At 44.0% G+C, this 12,293-nt stretch overlaps 1 protein-coding gene and 1 non-coding gene across 2 annotated transcripts in view; one reads left to right on the plus strand and one right to left on the minus strand.

Moving 5' to 3' along the window:
* CDH13 (cadherin 13) overlaps positions 1-12,293 on the plus strand; it is a 1,120,140-nt gene that overhangs the window by 701,542 nt on the left and 406,305 nt on the right. The window lies entirely within an intron of this gene.
* TRNAA-GGC (transfer RNA alanine (anticodon GGC)) lies at positions 8,459-8,534 on the minus strand. Its single transcript has one exon. It is a non-coding gene; the product is annotated as a tRNA-Ala (tRNA).

Genomic DNA, 12,293 nt, shown 5'->3' on the forward strand with positions numbered 1-12,293 from the left:
AGAGCTATAACACCTTCTGTGTTTTTCTCTTTTCCTGGAAAAATCTAGAAATTTGGAGTCTTATTTAAATACTCCTATTTTAAAACAATGCCAAACAACATTTTTAACCAGTATAAAGACCAACCTCATGTGAATATGTCAGGGCCTGGCTCAGCCTATGGGGTCAGTGGGTCGGATCCTGGTTCAGAGACCAGAGCAGGGACAGACTGAAAAGGGAGCTCGAGTTCAGCCACACAAGTCCATTGGAAGGAGCAGAGAATTCAGTATGGCTGGTTGTACACTGGAAACTCACTTAGTGAACAAATTACCGGCCTCAAGAGAATAAGGGGCTGTTATCGGTCAGACCAGAGCCCTGGGATAATGGAGGGGGCTTAGGGGCGCCTGAGGAGTGAAACCAAGGCCTCCCACTAAAGACACATTATGTCTGTCAATGAGATTAGGGGTGAAGTTAGAGCCTTTGACATTTACAAGCCAATGTCTCCCTGGAGCAGCACTGGCTTACCCTCTGTGGAAATGGAAATAATGTGTGAGGCAGACAAGGGCATCCTTTGACAAGGCCTTTGCTTCAGTACAAAGGGTACAGCCAGGACATGTCAATGCACCGCTGGCTTCAAGGTGTATGGCTTGTGTCTTCTTTCTCAGAAAACCGAGGACTAATGCCCTCTCGTGCGCTTATCCTTCAATGATTGCTCATGTGTTTATTGATTGAATGATTGACTTCATTTATTCAACCAACTGAACTCCTATGTATGCTAGATGCCAGGGAGACAGAGGTAAATATAAAGCCAGTCTTTACCCTCAAAATGACTCAAAATCCGGTGGGGGTCACAGCAATATATACGTGCAGACAGTGCCCCAGGGCTGGCCTATGGATGTCTGTGGTGAGCTGTGGGTACCCGGAGGAGGGGTCAGCTCCGGGCGGGTCAGGAAACCTGTCAGAGGATGCAGTCTGTGGATTTCCTTCTACTAATGTGTTCACCCAGCCTGTGACAAGCTTCACTGGCCTGTGATACCACCCTCATTACAGTGTCAGAGCTGTCTCCTACTTTCTCGGCACCCACAGGTTAGAATGAATCCTTGATATTCATAACAACGCTTCCGAGGCCCTCTGGGGTTTAGAACTGCTTGCCTGAATTTTGAGAGAAGGATTATGCTTTGTTTAATTTAGTTGGTATTGAGTATTTATCCTTCAGTTTTAATTCTCTGAAATTTGGTATGCACATGGAACGTACTGCTCTCCAATGAAACACACTTCTATATCCATTTATGTAATTTGTCCCCGTAAAAGAGGTTGGTCAGGTGTTACTATTGCCATTTTGCAAATGAGAATGGAGGCGATGGCTAGCCGAGAGTCCCGAGACCCGCTGTAGCTGGGACAGATGCGGGATTAAGACCAGTATCTCTCGCTCTCAGCCTCTGGCTCCAACAACAGAGTAGAACGTACCATTCTCTAAATGTTCTGAGTAAACACAAGGGTTCCTCACCACTATTTCATAAAGGAAATCACTACCATAGTGCGAGCCACTGGACTCCTTCCGTCGACTCCCAGCTAGGTTGTCCAATTTCCTCTTGTACCTCGCCAGTCCATTTTCCACATCGCTTCCGGAATGATCTTCCAAGTTCAAATCTGAGTTATCCCCTCCCTACTGTCCCCGACCTCCTGGCCCATAAGAGGTTTGACTTCTAACCACTTTCCTGAGGTATAAGTCACACACCACATGTTGATAGTTGAGTTCAGCAACTCCGTGATCTTGCTGCCATTTTGTTCGGGCAGGTGACCTGCAGGGACCTTAAACTGAGAGAAGCCCCTCATGCAAGTGCATGCTCTAGATAGCAGCCCATAGAGTGACAAGCAAATGGAAGTCTTATGTGACTTCCCCAACAGCCCTGGCGATCACTAGTCTCCCCTGCCTCCCAGGGCCTGTCCCTGTGTTAGTTGTCTCCTGTGAAGTTACCAAAACCCCACTCTTTTGTTTTGAATTGACCCATCTGGCCTTAGCTCAGGAACCCCAAAGCACTCACCTGTGGACCGCAGTAGAGGCACAGGAGCAGGCCCCATCGCTTTCTCTGTCTGCATGCTGCCCCGACCCCCACCCCCACCCCCGTAAGGCCCTGCAAGGCTTGCGGGGCACCTCCCCCGGGACCGCTGAGCAACACTTCTCTATTTCCGTTCTCACCTGGTCTGATGCTGAACCTCCGCTCACCACCCAGCAACATGCGCTCTACGTGCAAATGTTAATTTAACGGAGTCACACCACCATACAGTTTGTTCATCTGAAGTATACAATCCAGTGGTTTTTAGTATAGTCACAGAGTTGTACGACCGTCATCATAGTCAATCTCAGAACAGTTGCATCACTTCAGAAGAAAGCCTGTTCCCATATGCAGTCATTTTCCATGCCTCTCATTCTTCCCAGTCTACTTTTTGCCTCTAAGGCTTGCCTATTTTGAACATTTCATATAAATAGAATCATATAATGTGGTCTTTTATGGCTGATTTCTTTCACTCAACATAATGTTTTCAAGGTTCATCCATGTTGTGGTGTCTGTCAGTGCTGTTCCTTTTGGTGGGTGAATAATCTTCCACTGTATTGATAGATCTTGTTTGGTTTATCTATTTACTGTTGATGGGCAGTTGGGTTGTATCTACCTTTTGACTCTAATTTGATGCTATTTGTTGTTGTTGTTGTTGTTTTTTGTATTTTTCTGAAGTTGGAAACGGGGAGGCAGTCAGACAGACTCCTGCATGCACCTGACCGGGATCTACCCAGCATGACCACCAGGGGGCGATGCTCTGCTCATCTGGGGCGTTGCTCTGCCGCAACCAGAGCCATTCTAGTACCTGAGGAAGAGGCCATAGAGCTATCCTCAGTGCCCGGGCCAACTTTGCTCCAATGGAGCCTTGGCTGCAGGAGGGGAAGAGCAAGACAGAGAGGAAGGAGAGGGGGAGGGGTGGAGAAGCAGATGGGCGCTTCTCCTGTGTGCCCTGGCCGAGAATCGAACCTGGGACTCCTGCACGCCAGGCTGATGCTCTACCACTGAGCCAACCAGCCAGGGCCTAATTTGATGCTATTTTGATGTACACATTTTTATGTGGACCTATGCTTCATTTCTCTTAGGTATGTGATTAGGATTTGCTAGTCATTAGGTAATTCTATGCTTATCTACTTGAGGAACTTCCAGACAGTTTTCCAAAGTGGCCCCATGTGATATCAGTGGTGTTAAGATGCCCTTAGTAGAAAGGGAAAACTTCTTAGCGTTGTCTGCAAGAGCCCCGGACCTGCCTGCCCACCTCTTCGGTCCCAGCCCATGTCAGTCTACCCACTTTTCTCATTCTACTCAGTCCCTCGAGCTTCTGTGCAGTTTTTCAAAGGCTCAGGGACTTGCAGAGGCTCCTCCCCTCTCTTCCCTGTCAATTTCCATCAGGGAGGCCTTCTCTGAACATCCCCTAAATGAAATCTCATTATATTCTTCATTGTTTAATAATTATTTACATGACACTTATTTAGTTCTACTAAATGATGGCTCTAGATGAGCTTAAAAATCTTAAGATTCTGTTTTTGAATTACTGTAAGTGCAAAGAACAGACAGATGGCTGTCAGAGGGGAGGGGGATTGGGGAGCTGGTGAAAAGGTTAAGGGATTAAGAAAAGAAAAAACTTATAGATACAAGCAACAGTGTGTAGTTTGCAGGAGGGGAGGTGGGGGAGGGGGGAGGGGGATAAATGGTGATAGAAGGAGACTTGACTTGGGGTGGTGAACACACAATACAGTGTACAGATAGGTATTGTGGAATTGTGTGCCTAAACCATACATAATTTTATTTAACAATATCACCCCAATAAATCTAATAAAAAAGGATTTTGTGCAGAAACTGAAGTATTAAATATAATAAGGGCATAAAGCATATTTGTTGAATGAATAAATAATAATGAGAGAGAGAGTTTAGTTAAAGAGACCATAAGTTATTAAATTGGGTTTGTAATCTCCATCAAAATTCTCCTGGGTGGTTTTCTAATTTTTCCTTTTGCACTGAATCTTCTAAATAGGGGTCAGGCAACTTTCCTTAAAGGGCACAGAATCAGTATTTCAGGTGTTCTTAGCCCTGCAGGCTTCTGCAGCCACTCAAATCTGCCGTTCCAGCACAAAAGCAGTCAGACAATCCGCCAGTGGATGAGGGTGGGACTAATACTCCAACACTTTATTTATGAAAACAGACGTCAGGCTGGACTTGAGTTGGAATTACCAATATTTGATTACCTCTGACCTACAGAACTTGCAGCTTCCCATGGCTCAGCCTAACACAACTCCTAGGAGAAGGGAGAAGTCCGATAATTTATGGTTCCTCAGCACACACCCTTTCCACGGCAGCAGCACGCTGCCCATCTAGGGGGTGGGACTGTCCTTCCACCCCTCTCTCTGCATGGCCCGGAAGCATGCAGAAGGGCTGTCATGAACACAGTAACAAGTTACACTGGCACTTTCATGCTGGGCTGGACAGGACCCTTAAAGTTGGGTGGCGGTGTGCCAAGAGGAATCTGAAGGGTCCAGAACACAGCCAAATGCAGGCTGACGGTACCGCGGGCTGTCTGTACTCTGAGGCACAGAGCCTGTGTGCCAGTCTGGGGCAGGGCATCTGGCCAAACGAGAGAAGATGAAGCCATCAAAGTGGAAATCCAGGAGACTCTAAGAGAACACATCTGATTGTGACACAGTCATATCTGGCTGAGGCATTTTCATGCACAAATAAAAAAATTAGGGAAGAGATGCTGAGCTAGGGCTATAAGAATGGTAAGAGGGGATTTATGTAAGAAATATGCGGTCCTTCCCGTAACTTGTATTGCCTCATTTATAAAGGCCGGAAAAGATGGCATCACTTTGGTGAGCTAGAATTTATATTAAGTTCCACTTCCTTTATTTTCTTTCATTTAAATATGCTCATTAGTGATATGTGTGTCAGAACAAAATCATATCCCATCAGTCATTGCCAAACAATGAATAATCCCATGTAAAATATATTTTCACACTTGAGACAGTTACAACGTCAGGGAATGTGGTTTCTTCCTCTGAGATAGGCAGGATGTGCTTTTGTTGAATCCTTAATGCATTGCCTTTTAGCTGGGTTCACCCTCCGGGATTTCTCCAAAGACAGGTGTCACTTCTTTCTTGTCTATTGATCCGTCCTCTAGGGATAAAAAAAGAGACTTCCTTATAAACTCAAAGCCCTTAGCTCATCCATTGTTCATTTGTTACGCTTATTGAAAACCTACTATATGAAAGGCAATGTTCGGTGCTGTGGGATGGATAGGCACCTCCTCTGTCCTCACGGGCTTACATTCTAGTAGGGGTGGCCAACATTAAAAAACAGCTGCATGATTGGCCCGTAACAACCAGAGCCATGGAAACAACAAGGAGAAGGGGTGGGCACTGATGGATGGATGGGTGGATGACTATTTTTGATGAGGTTCTTAAGGGAAGCCAGTGTTTTGTGGAAAGACGTGAAAGAAATGAAGGAGCAAGCCATGAAAAGTCCTTTGAAAAGAGCATGATAGGTGAGAGAACAGAGCCATCGAAGACTGAAATGGAAATACACTTAGCAGGTTTGAAGGACATCAAGGAGTATATGGCTGGACTGGAATGATTCCGGGACAGTGATGGATCAAGCGGTCAAGGACAAACCCAAGGTCCATGTCAAGACTGATAAGCCACAGTGAGGACTTAGGACACATGTCCAAATATCTCTTCAAGACTCTGCTTTCAGTTGTTTTGGCTGCATACCCAGAAGTGGGGTGCAAAGTAAAATTTTCAAAGCATTGTTCTCCAGCAACAGAGAGACTTTTGGAAATAGAACTGTTCTGTATCTTGATTGAGGTGATGAATACAAGCATAAAACTAAATACACAGGCACGTGAGCATGCACGTGCACGCGCGCACACACACACATACGTACACATGCACATAAAACAGAAGGAATCTGAGTGAGACCCAGGGTGAAATGGACGTCAGTGCCCTGCTTATGATACTGGGCTACAGTTTTACAAGGTATTAGTGTTAGGGGAACCTGGAGAGAGTATATGGTTTCTCTGTGATTTCTCATACCTGCCTGTGAATTTTAAAAAAAACCTGTGTCAAGATAGTTTAATTTTAAAATACAGCATTTCCCTCACAGACCTTGAGGTCAGAGTGTGCCACTGAAGAGCGGCCCCAACCTGGAAAGGGCAGCTGGTGAAGGTGGACTTGGAGGGGCGAGGACTCCTCGGCATTGCTCCAAAGGAGAAACTGGAGCAGGAACAGGGGCCAACCCCAACTGCTCCATGGCCCCAGGGATATGGTAGCCCAAAGCCCAGATGGTAGGTAGGATCAATACTGCAGATCTGGGCCCTGGCCGGTTGGCTCAGTGGTAGAGCGTCGGCCTGGCGTGCAGAAGTCCCGGGTTCGATTCCCGGCCAGGGCACACAGGAGAAGCGCCCATCTTCTCTCCACCCCTCCCCCTCTCCTTCCTCTCTGTCTCTCTCTTCCCCTCCCACAGCGAGGCTCCATTGGAGCAGAGATGGCCCGGGCACTGGGGATGGCTCCTTGGCCTCTGCCCCAGGCGCTGGAGTGGCTCTGGTCGCGGCAGAGCAATGCCCCGGAGGGGCAGAGCATCGCCCCCTGGTGGGCAGAGCGTCGCCCCCTGGTGGGCGTGCCGGGTGGATCCCAGTCGGGCGCATGCGGGAGTCTGTCTGACTGTCTCTCCTGGTTTCCAGCTTCAGAAAAAAAAAAAAATTACTGCAGATCTGGGGAACCAGGTGTTTGATGAGGGCCAGAGAAACAGTGAGGCCACCTCAGAGCTGAGTCCCCAGAGTGTGGGCCTGGGGCTGGGCGCTGACCACATTCTTCAAATCGCATTGGTTCTGGAAAAGGGGTGGGGGCAAGGCAGGAAGGAGAGATCTGAGTAGGGCCTGTGACCTTAGCCAGAGCCACTTGTCACATGGCGATCCAGACAGGGGACCTGCCACCAAGAGGCTGGTGTTTCCCTTTGATTTCTAAGTGAGCCTCAGCTCCATCCCGGCAGCCTATGAACTGTCCTCAGATGCCGCAGACGGCGAACCCTGCTCCAGAGCAGAGTGTTAGAGTAGCAGTTTCCCTGCTTCACAAAAAGTCTTCAGGAATCCTGGCAGCCACTATTATTTAGCACTTATTACATGCTGGATGTTCTGCTGAATGCTTTGTAAACATCATGTATTTTACCTTGCAACAACCCTGTGAGCTAGGTCCGATGCTCCCATTTGAAAGATGAGGAAATTGAGATTCTAAGAGGTAACCAAAGTGGTTTAAAATCACAGAACTGATAAGGGGTGAAATTGGGACTTGAAGCCAAGTCTCCCTGAATCTAAAGTCCATGCTTGGAACCTCAGCTCTTTCCTGCTTCTAAGAATTTTTCGGTTAGATTAAAAGTGAAGCTTCAGAGGAAAAGCAGGCACTGATAACAGTGATGGTTCAGAAAATAAAGCTGATGAAACCAAGTTCCATATTATAAAATTCTGTCAAATGCATCGAGACGCTTTTTCATCCAAATATCAGAGACCTGTGAAGACTAAAAAGCCAGCCACTCTGGATTCTACTATAATGTTGGCAATCTCTTACATTAATCATCAATGCTGATAGATACTAGAGGTCCTGAACTTTAACAGATTCCCATTGACCCCCATTTGTAACAAACTATAGCCAATCTGTAGTCATAAGCTACAATTTTAAAATAAACTTCATAAATTCTTTTTAACTTTGAAATTAACACATGCCCATTATAGAAAATCTAGAAAAGTATAGTAGATAAGCAAAGTAAAAGAATCACTCAATATTTCAGGATGATCTTAATAGTATAATAGCTATGTATTTTTCTTGTTCTTTTATTTTTAAGTGAGAGGAGGGCAGATAGACAGACTCTGACATGCACCCCAACCAGGATCCAGCTGGCAGCCCCATCTGGGGCCAATGCTTCAGTACGGAGCTATTTTTAGCACCTGAAGCTGATATATTCCAACAGAGCATCCTTAGCACCTGGGGCTGATGCTTGAACCAATCGAGCCACTGGCTGCAAGAGGGGAAGAGAGAGAGAAGGGGGAGAGGGAGGGGTCGAGAAGTAGATGGTTGCTTTTTTTTTTTTTTCTTTTCTTTTTTCTGAAGCTGGAAACGGGGAAAGACAGTCAGATAGACTCCCGTATGCACCCGACCGGGATCCACCCAGCACGCCCACCAGGGGGCGACGCTCTGCCCACCAGGGGGCGATGCTCTGCCCCTCCGGGGCGTCACTCTGTTGCGACCAGAGCCACTCTAGCGCCTGGGGCAGAGGCCAAGGAGCCATCCCCAGTGCCCGGGCCATCTCTGCTCCAATGGAGCCTCGCTGTGGGAGGGGAAGAGAGAGACAGAGAGGAAGGAGAGGGGGAGGGGTGGAGAAGCAGATGGGCGCTTCTCCTGTGTGCCCTGGCCGGGAATCGAACCCGGGACTTCCGCATGCCAGGCCGACGCTCTACCACTGAGCCAACCGGCCAGGGCTGATGGTTGCTTTTTATGTGTGCCCTAACTAGGGATCGAACCTCAGACATCCGCATGCCAGGTCGGTGCTCTATCCATTGAGCCAACCAGCCAGGACCTGTGTCTATTTTTCAAAAATTGTATATATATAATGAATACTATTTTGCAATCAGATATTTCACTTTATATCGTGACTACCATATTATTAATATATTTTTTCATTCTCTAAAGTGTTTCTGTAACAGTATTCTACTTTACGCAGACACCATAGTTTGTTTTTTCAATATCCTGTTAGAACATTGTGTTGTTTCTAAATTTCCCTATTTTTAAGCAATACTGAAATGAGCATACATGTTGCTAACCCCCCTCCACCCACACACACACATAGCCTCTCAGCTAAAGTTCTATAAGTAAAACCACGTTTTCAAGGTTTGTGGTGACTACTGACAAATTGCATTTCAGAAGGATGTTGTAACATCATCAGTAATGTATGAAGTATTTTTCCTCACAAATTTGCAAAATACCGACTAGTATGTTTTTCTAATTATTTTGGCATTTTTTTTCAGCAAAAGCTATCTCATTTTAATTTTATGTGTTTATTGCTTTTTTGTTTTCTTATTTTGCTAATTGTTTCGCAATTGACTTTTAACCAACTCTTTTTATATTCAAGATACTAAGCCTCTGTTTTATATAATACAAATATTTTCTCAGGCTTCTGTTTATTTTAGTCATATAAAAAACATGGACTCAAGTATTGATAGTTTACTCCCTCAATAATTCACATAATAAGTTATGCCTTTAATACTAGTTTAGCAAGGCCTTTTTTACTTTATTTCATAAATATTCAATGGCTTTTTTCTCCTAATACTTTAATCCACCTGGAATTTAGAGGCCGCAGTTTAAATTTTTATCTACCAACCTTAATTTTTGGAGAACGTGTTTTATAAAACACATGTTAATGCTTATTTAATGAAATGACTTTAGCTCTATAAAATAAAGTATCTCATTTCATTCTATTTCTCTGAATTTCACTTTTGGAGAGGGAGAAAGAGGTGAAAATAAAATCCCCAGTAATTTTCTCCTATGCCTTTGTTTTCAAAAATATTATATTTCTCATCTTTGTATAAAAATCCCCTTCACCCTGGTACATAGCCTTAATGAAGCTGGCATAATTCCAACACCCATGATTCATATAAATTCTACTTGAACCAATTAAAAATTTTAGCCTGTGCCCCCTCTTGGATATTCACTAGGACTTGACCCAAATTGCTTAAATACAATTATTTTTAATATCTGCATAGGTTTTTTCCACGTGTTTAAAGCTATTTATTAACTGATTATTAATTAAACAAAAGTTAAATAGAAAATGTCCTCAAAGTCCAGTGTGGCCGTGACCATGCATGCATAAGAAAAAATTATTTCATTATGTTTGGGAGAAAACGGACTTTAAAATTTCAGATTGACAAAGAAAATCCTATGGCCCCTAAGCAAAACAAGATTTTGAAAGAACATCTGATAATAGTATTAGGATCTTTAATCAATAATCTAACAAGTATGAAACTTTCATTGCCCCTTCGATCATTTTCAGAGAGAGCTATAAACACTGCGTTCAGCCCACCGAGGGGAAGTTATGCACAGTGCTGTGTAAATGGAGGTGGAAGAATGTGACAGAAAGTTAAAAGTACCTTTTCCCTGGGAACTCTCCGGGAGTTGGTTCGTAATGAGATTCAACGTTGATAAATGAATAAAGCTAAGAAAAATAACTTGAAATGCATGATTAATGTCAAAGAAAAAGCTGGATTACTGTAATAGAAAAGCAATTTCAAACGTGTGATGACTGACAAACAGGAATTGAGTCGAGGGTGCTGCACCCATGTTTACAATAGCCTGAATAAAGGTCCCCTGGGAGGGAATGGATGCCAGGGTCACCTAGCCCTCCTCTGACCGAACAAACCTTTGTTTAGAATTTCCTGTGTGTTGGGAGTTGTGCTATACATGCTCATTTATCTTTTTATTACTTTAACAATAAAGGAGCCGCTGAGACTGGCTCAGCAATGGGTGTGCATGAAAGGAAGGTGCTGCAGGACTTAAGAAAAAACACAAGATGCAACACAGGGAAAAGATGGGTCCAGGGGACTCCTAGCCTCTAGGACTGAGAGCCCAGACCTCTTCAGGCTCATCGTATTTATTCGTTTCTTTAATCATCAAGCAAATTAGCAGAGCATGGGTTAAATTAGCAGAGCATGGGTTCGGATGCAGAGAAGGATGATTAACTAAAACCTTTCAGGTATGCAGAAGAAGACTATAAGAATCAGCTGGTTCCTTTAAGCAATCTTATCAGTGCTTGCCAGGGCAGTGTTCTGCCCTCATAGGACTTGGCGTTCCAAAGTCCGCACCAAAGACTTGTTTCAGGGCAGTGTTCTAATCGCCGGCAATTTTCCTACAACAAACAACAAACAAAAAATCTGGAAGTGGTATTCTAAATACAGTACCTTTGATACAAGGGCAAACTGAAACTTTAAAAGTGAAGTCACCTAATAAGAGAAAGTCACCATGTGGCCCAGTTTGCCTAGGACGATCTAAGTTTGTACCCATTGTCTCCACTTAATTGTTAATAGTAGCTACTTATATTCTAAAATGTGTTTCAGTTTGAACAATAATTTAGGTGGCCACAGTATTCATTTCCAATTGCTACTATAACAAGTTACGTCATGTAGTGACTGAAAACAACACAAATTTGTTACCTTACATTTCCAAAGGTTTAGAGTCCATTATGGACCTCGCTGGGCTAAAATCAGTGAGCCAGCAGGCCTGCGTTCATTTCCGGAGGCTACGGAGAAGGATCCTCCCCCTTTCTAGCTTTCAGCGTCTGCCTGTACTCCTTGTCTCCTGGCCTCTTCCTTCAGCTTCAGAACCAGCTGTGGCTGCTCCTGTCCCTTCTCACATTGCATCACTCGCACCTTGTCCTCTCCCTTTCTCTCGGGGATCCTTGTGATTACATTTGGCCCCATGCAGATAATCCAGGCTACTCTATTTGTAAGGTTAGCAGATCAGCAACTTTAATTTCCCTTTGCCATGTGACCTAATATACCCACAGATTCCAGGATAAAGACATAAAAATCTTTGGAAAGGACATTATGCTGTCAACCACAGCCACTCGATAGGTAGCAGAACCAAATTTTGAAGGCAGGCTTTCTGATTCAAAGTCTAATGTCATGTCAGTGATCAGTAAGGATGTCTTTGGTAGGGAAGCCTTGTTGGATCTTTGTGAGCTGCCGAGAGTAGAGGAGAATGTAAGAATAACAAACAAAACGTTAATAAAAATAGCACTGCTTTCTTTATTCAAAGCATTTAATTAGATACTGTATAGAAGGGGTACCTGGCAAAATTGTGTCCCTGTCTTCAAGTTGTTTATGATCTAACTGGGCCACAAGTATATTCTCATCTGCATGCAGACTGCATCCGTCTCTACCAAAGGAGTCTATAATAAATGAATATGATACCATATTAATTAAACATGTAAGAATTCAGATGCAAAAAGTAAAGGCAATATAAGTTTCACATTAATCAAATAGGATTAGTTTTATTACTTCTTTTTCTTATCACAACAAACATTATATCCAGAGTGAAAAATACTGTTTTTTAAAAAAAAAAACCTTCCAACCACTATCAACCATAGAGATCATCTGTTATAAATAAACTCATAAGAGCGTACTTACATGAAAATCTCTGTGGGATTCTTTATTTCCATGGTACCTTTTACAGATTTTTTTTTTTTTT

Source organism: Saccopteryx leptura, chromosome 9, assembly GCF_036850995.1.
Source record: "Saccopteryx leptura isolate mSacLep1 chromosome 9, mSacLep1_pri_phased_curated, whole genome shotgun sequence".
NCBI classification, from domain to species: Eukaryota; Metazoa; Chordata; class Mammalia; order Chiroptera; family Emballonuridae; genus Saccopteryx; species Saccopteryx leptura.